General features: G+C 52.0%; 1 protein-coding gene across 1 annotated transcript in view; it reads right to left on the reverse strand.

The window, feature by feature from the left end:
* The window catches only part of WSCD1 (WSC domain containing 1), an 81,363-nt gene extending 78,524 nt beyond the window's left edge, over positions 1–2,839 (reverse strand). Inside the window, exon 1 of the mRNA XM_007669835.4 lies at positions 2,705–2,839. The gene's annotated coding sequence lies outside the window, so the exon portion shown is untranslated. The remainder of the gene's footprint in view (positions 1–2,704) is intronic.
* Between the last annotated feature and the right edge of the window lie 3,873 nt (positions 2,840–6,712).

Genomic DNA, 6,712 nt, shown 5'->3' on the forward strand with positions numbered 1-6,712 from the left:
CAGCTCTCTGGGTTTAGAGAACGAAAAGTTGCAAGTATTGGCATGGCGGAGGGAAAGGTAATGGTGTGAGACACGAGATATCTTCTGTCCAGACATTCATTCATTCATTCATTCAATAGTATTTATTGAGCGCTTACTCTGTGCAGAGCACTGTACTAAGCGCTTGGAATGTACAAGTCGGGAACAGGTAGAGACAGTCCCTGCCCTATGTCGGGCTTACGGTCTAATCGGGGGAGAGGGACAGACGAGAACGATGGCGATAAATAGAATCGAGGGGATGAGCATCTCATTAAAACAGTAGCAAATAAATAGAATCAATGAAATGACATCCATGGGCTTGCAGTATTCTCCCTGCTCCTCTTCTCCTTCCAGCCTTTGGACCAGAACCGAATTCCCATCTCCTTGAGGGTAGAGCTCGTGTCTACCAACCCTATCCTCCTCCTCGTCTCCGCACACAGTAGGTGCACAATAAATACAGTTGATGGATTCTGAAGTAACGGAGGCAGTTACGTCTGCGAACTGCAGAAAAATCTCGGGTCTGGCCTCTTCTCTTTCCTCTCCTCTCAACTCCTTTCTACATCACCCTTTATTCACCCCTCCCGTAGTCCCGCCACACTAATGCACATCTTGAATGAGATTTCCGAAGAGAAGAGAAGCTTCCATGACATAATAATAATAACGTTGGTATTTGTTCAGCGCTTACTATGTGCGGAGCACTGCTCCGAGCGCTGGGGGGACATACAGGGTCATCAGGTTGTCCCACGTGAGGCTCACAGTCTTCATCCCCATTTTCCAGAGGAGGTAACTGAGGCCCAGAGAAGTGAAGTGACTCGCCCACAGTCACCCAGCTGACGAGTGGCAGAGCCGGGAGTCGAACCCATGACCTCCGACTCCCAAGCCCGGGCTCTTTCCACTGAGCCACGCCGATAACTATTTCCCTTTCCCATTCGGGAACACCGGAAATAACTCCTCTGTCTCAAAAGAAAACTGGAGAAGACATTAGCTACCTCTCTCTTGCGGAGGCCTCCATTCTCCATCTCCAGCTCTTTAAACATCAAATAGGGGATTTAGCCGGAAACGTATTTAGAAGGTTCTTACGAATAACACACGCTGAGAGGGACCGGGATTTAGTGGAAAGAACAGATGTCTGGGAGTCAGAGAGCCTGTGTCCTAACCCCAACCACGCCGCTTGTCTACCACGTGACTTGGGGCGAGTCACTTAACTTTTCCGAACCTCATCTGTAAAATGGGGATGCAGACTGTGTCCAACCTGATTATCACATATCTATCCCAGTGCCTCAGTACAGTGCCTGACACGGAGTAAGCACTTAGTAAATACCATTAAAAATGAAATAAATAAAGAAATAAAAACACTTTCCTCCCATTTGCACTGGTTCATCCAAGTTCCACTCAGGTATTGGTCTAATGTCTTCAATCACCATGAACTCTCAGGAATTCCAAACTCTTCTGACTTTTCTTCCTCAGGGTATTTCTCAAACAGATTTTACCGACAAATCCACGGGGCAGGAAGGGGCACTAATTATTTTCCGAAGTTATATACGAAGTAATTGGGGCCCAGAGAGGGTAATATCTCTGTCCAAGGTCACACGGCCAGAATAGGACCCAGTATTTAATAATGATGATGGCATTTGTTGAGCGCTTACTATGTGCCAAGCACTGTTCTGAGCGCTGGGGGAGATAGAAGCTCGTTAGGTTGGCCCACGTGGGGCTCCCAGTCTCCATCCCCATTTTCCAGATAATAATAATGTTGGTATTTGTTAAGCGCTCACTATGCGCAGGGCACCGTTTTAAGCGCCGGGGGGGATCCAGGGTCATCAGGTTGGCCCACGTGAGGCTCCCAGTCTTCATCCCCATTTGACAGATGAGGAAACTGAGGCCCAGAGAAGTGACTTGCCCACAGTCACCCAGCTGACAAGGGGCGGCGCCGGGATTCGACCCCCCCCCCCCCCCACATCCACTTGCCACCGCGTCACAACGCTTCCCTGCGTACGGCGCTCTGCACAGAGTGGGCGCCCAAAGAACAGGAGGGTCACGGCCCTCTCCATCCGGGGCTCTGCTAGGCCCGGGCCTTGGCCGAAGCCGCTCTCCGTGCTGAGGGCAGAAGGGGGAACCTCAGCGATATTTCTGATTCTCAGGCCTGGGCTCTCTCCAACCCTCCTCCTGACACACAGAACATCTTCCTATCCTTTGCAAATCACCGCCCTCACTCCCTGGAAAAAGGTTGTAATGAGATCTTATCAATCAATCGATCATATTTATTGAGCGCTACAGCCAGAGCACTTTACTAAGCCCCCGGGAGGGGACGATGTGTTCAAAACAGTCTCACGTTTCCTAGTCCTAACCATAAAGGAAGCTTTGGGATCGATGGAGGGAAAGGCATTTTAACATAAAACGAACTACGGCCCGAATTGATCCCCAAGACGGAACTGTCGGGCAACTGGGTAGTCACGAGTTAAAAGAACACGAGGCGAGAAGAAATTAAAAACAGAAAAAGGTAGTTGCCTCATCACATAGCAACCAGAGCAAATTATGGCGGAGATGATTATGAGGTAGAAAAGTCTCCCAGAATAAACATTACGTTCCGTATTAAATTTTAAAAAAAAACCACTTAACTATATCTTTCATTATCATTCCAACTTATGATCCGAACACGGCATCCCGCTGGAACAGATCTTTGGTTTACCTCGGTTCTGTTTACCGTTCCTTTGGCTTTTTTTTCCGTGTGCGTGTGTCCGTTAGCCCTACGTGCTGCTCGTCCACGGGGCAGCTCTCTTCGGTCGCCTTTTTGATCTGTTTCAACCCACAGATCGAGGATTCACCGAAGGAGGCACAGAGGCGCTCTCTAAATTGAAATCCCCGCTGTCGGTCTCTGGTCGGCGGCTTGAGCTGAGGGTATTTCTGTTTCTGGGGATCACGTCTGTTCGTTCTCACAGCTGGGCCTCGATGCCGTCGGAGGAATTCAGCCGCAGAGGCAAAAAGTCCCCGCGGTTTGCACTGCCAGCTCCACCGGAATCCCTCCCAAATACCATACGGCTTCCCGCGGCAACCAGGTAAACAGAAACAGTCAACAGCCAACGTCATCGCAGGACAGACGACATTTAACGGGGCACGGCTCCCAAGTGCGGGGGATTTCTCGGGCCGGACTTCAGCTCTAGACGTGACCCTGGGGGGGGGGGGGGTCGCTGGGGCGCGGGGATATTTACGATTCACCCTGCTCTCTGCAGGGGTAGATCCACTTAACCACTCCTCGCTCGGATCCAGAGGAAAGCCTAGAGAAAACTGCTCGCTTACCAATTTAATACGGAGTAGCGCTAATCATAATAATAATGTTGGTATCTGTTAAGCGCTTACTACGTGCCGAGCACCGTTCTCAGCGCCGGGGGAGACACAGGGGAATCAGGTTGTCCCACTTGGGGCTCACAGTCTTCATCCCCATTTTACAGATGAGGGAACTGAGGCACCGAGAAGTGAAGTGACTCGCCCGCGGTCACCCAGCTGACGAGTGGCCGAGCCGGGATTCGAGCCCACGACCTCTGACTCCGAAGCCCGTGCTCTTTCCACTGAGCCACGCTGCTTCTAACCCATCCGCCGGTTCTACTAGACAACAGGGTTCAGCTGCCCACAGTAAAGCCGCGCGGCCTAGTGGAGAGAATTCGGATCCGGGAGGGAGAGGACCTGAGTTCTAATCCTGGCTCTGCCACATACCCGCCGGTTGACCTTGGACAAGTCACTTCACTTCTCCGTGCCTCGATTCCCTCATCTGCAAAATGGGGCTTCGGGGCCTGTTCTCCCTCCTACTGAGAAGCAGCGTGGCTCAGTGGCAAGAGCCCGGGCTTGGGAGTCAGAGGTCAGGGGTTCGAATCCCGGCTCGGCCACTCGTCAGCTGGGTGACTGTGGGCGAGTCACTTCACTTCTCTGGGCTTCAGTGACCTCATCTGGAAAATGGGGATTAAAACTGTGAGCCTCGTGTGGGACCACCTGATGACCCCGTATCTCCCCCAGCGCTCAGAACGGTGCTCTGCACATAGTAAGCGCTTAACAAATGCCAACGTTATTATTACTTAGGCCGCGAGGCCTAAGTGGGACCTGATCATCTTGTATCTATCCCGGCGCACAGTATAGTGCTCGACGATAAGTATGTAACCGACATCATTATTATTATCCTCATGACTGAAGGATTCTGGTGGAAACATAATACTACTGATGCGTGCGTGCAAGAACTTCTGTCATTCCTGAAGCCTCCACGGTCCCGGACAGAGGCCCCCCTAAAAGGCTCCCCATCTTAAAGAGTGGGAGAACGGGTCTTTTATCCCCGTTTTACAGATGAGGAAACGGAGGCCCAGAGAGGTGAAGCAAAGTGACCGAAGTCACCCAGCAGGCGAGCCGCGGTGCCGGAACTAGAACCCAGGTCTTCTGGTTCCCAGTCCTGCGTTCTTTCCCCGAGGCCTCGCCTCTAGGCTTGGACCTCTGAAGAGAGCCACGGGGTCAGTGGGAGAAGAGGAAATGAGGGCTTGGTTGGAGAAGGCCTCTTGGAGGAGATGTGGGTAGTTGTTTTTATTGTGCGTCTTACTGGGTTTCTTTACCACAAGGCCCACGATTGTAAGGTAAATAATTCAGCGAGTTGCCTGTTCCTACAGCTTGTTCAACGTTGCGGCAATTAGCTTAGGCTCCGCTGGGATTTCACTAGTTACCACTCCCTCCTGAACTCTGACCTGCGCAAATTCGATTCGTCTCCTTCAGTGATTTCTGCGGAAGCAGGACGTGTTGAGCGAGCACGATCTAGAGTGCGGAAATCAACTTACGCCCGGCAGCTCCACACGACCAACGCAGTAAGACCGGGTATAAATTGGCTCTAAGAGTTACTATTTATTGTCCTCCATCTTCATTTTTTTCATCTGGAGGCTGACGGCTCTCTCGCCCCGCAGTTCCAGCTTGCCGTAAGGGGATTCCGGTACCTCGCAAAGAACGGGAGGCGGGAATGATATTTTCCTCTTCACGCGCCCCCGAAAAGAGTGCGGGTCTGGGAGTGGGAGGACGTGCCGCCTCTCTACGGTTAACCCTGGGCAGGTTTCTTCGCTTCTCCGTGCCTCAGTTACCTCAACTGTAAAATGAGAATTAAATCCGGGAGCCCCATGTGGGACCCGGACTGTGTCCAACCTGATTATCTTGTCTCTCTCCCAGCGCTTAGTAGAGTGCCTGGCAGGGCGCGAGCGCTGTCAAGCTCTGAATGAAAGAAATGAAGACGGAGAATAATAAATCGTAACTTCTAAAGCAAATTTACACCCGCTCTGACTGCACAGGTAATGTGCAGCTTCTGGGTGTAAGTTGATTTCTGCCCTCTAGATAATGCTCCCATTCGTTCATTCATTCAATAGCATCTATTGAGCGCTTACTATGTGCAGAGCACCGTACTGAGCGCTTGGAATGAACACGTCGGCACCAGATAGAGACGGTCCCCGCCGTTTGACGGGCTCACGGTCTGATCGGGGGAGACGGGCGGACGAGAACCGCGGCGATAGATAGAGTCGAGGGGAAGGGCAGCTCGTAAAAACGATGGCGACTGAATAGAATCAGGGCGATGTACATTTCATTAACCAAATAAATAGGGTAATGAAAAGAGGGTCGCGCCTGGGGGGGTTTCCAGTACTCTACCGGTCTCGACTATGGGAGGAGCCTACCCTTTCCATTCCTAACGGGCAGTGGCTAGCGAGTGGAAGGCAATCCGCTCCAAGTCAAAGCTCCTGAGCAGCCGCGGCACGGGAGAGAGTCGAGGGCGGGCCCGTTTACCGCGGGGAAAGAGGCGATGGTAAACCACTCCGTATTTTTACCGAGAAAACTCTACGGATTCACCGCTAGAACGACTGCGGGTGGAAGTGGGGCGGTCCGGGAGAGATGTGTCCATGGCGTCGCTACGGGTCGGACTAGACCTGATAGCATAAGACAACCGCGGTAACAGATGGCGCTCACCCTACACATTAATAACGGTGGCATTCGTTAGGCGCTTACTACGTGCAGAGCGCCGTTCTAAGCGCTGGGGGAGATACGGGGGTCATCGGGTCGTCCCACGTGAGGCTCCCAGTTGATCCCCATTTGACAGATGAGGTCACTGAGGCCCAGAGAAGGGAAGTGACTTGCCCACAGTCAGCTGACAGGTGGCAGAGCGGGGAGTCGAACCCACGACCCCTGACTCCGAAGCCCAGGCTCTTTCCGCTGAGCCACGCCGCTTCCCCGGCATTCTGCTTCCGCAGGAGTTATTAGTAGATACTATTTTTAAAAACGCCTAACCAGGGAATCTCCGTGGCATCCGATTCTACCCCTCTCTACTTCCGTTGATCACATCTGGTCCAGTTAACTTCCTCCCACCAAACCACTGATCTAGCAATATACCTCAGGCTCTCTACTCCTCCCAAGCAAACCCACCTAAACCGTCCTTCCTTCACTATATTTCTTCCACCTAGAATATGTCTCCCCTGACTCAGGCACATCTGTCTTCCATATCTGATTCCACCTCCTTCCTGGGCTTCACCATCACCTCCTGTACAAATCTACTATCGACTCCCAGGGACAGAGACCGTGTCCAACTCAATCTGCGTGTATCCCAGCGCTTAGTACAGTGCCCGGCATATAGTGAGTGCTTAACAAATACCATGATTATTATTTTTCCCGTCCTTTTCTCCTCTCTCCCCCGCCA

Source organism: Ornithorhynchus anatinus, chromosome 17 (assembly GCF_004115215.2).
Source record: "Ornithorhynchus anatinus isolate Pmale09 chromosome 17, mOrnAna1.pri.v4, whole genome shotgun sequence".
NCBI lineage: Eukaryota > Metazoa > Chordata > Mammalia > Monotremata > Ornithorhynchidae > Ornithorhynchus > Ornithorhynchus anatinus.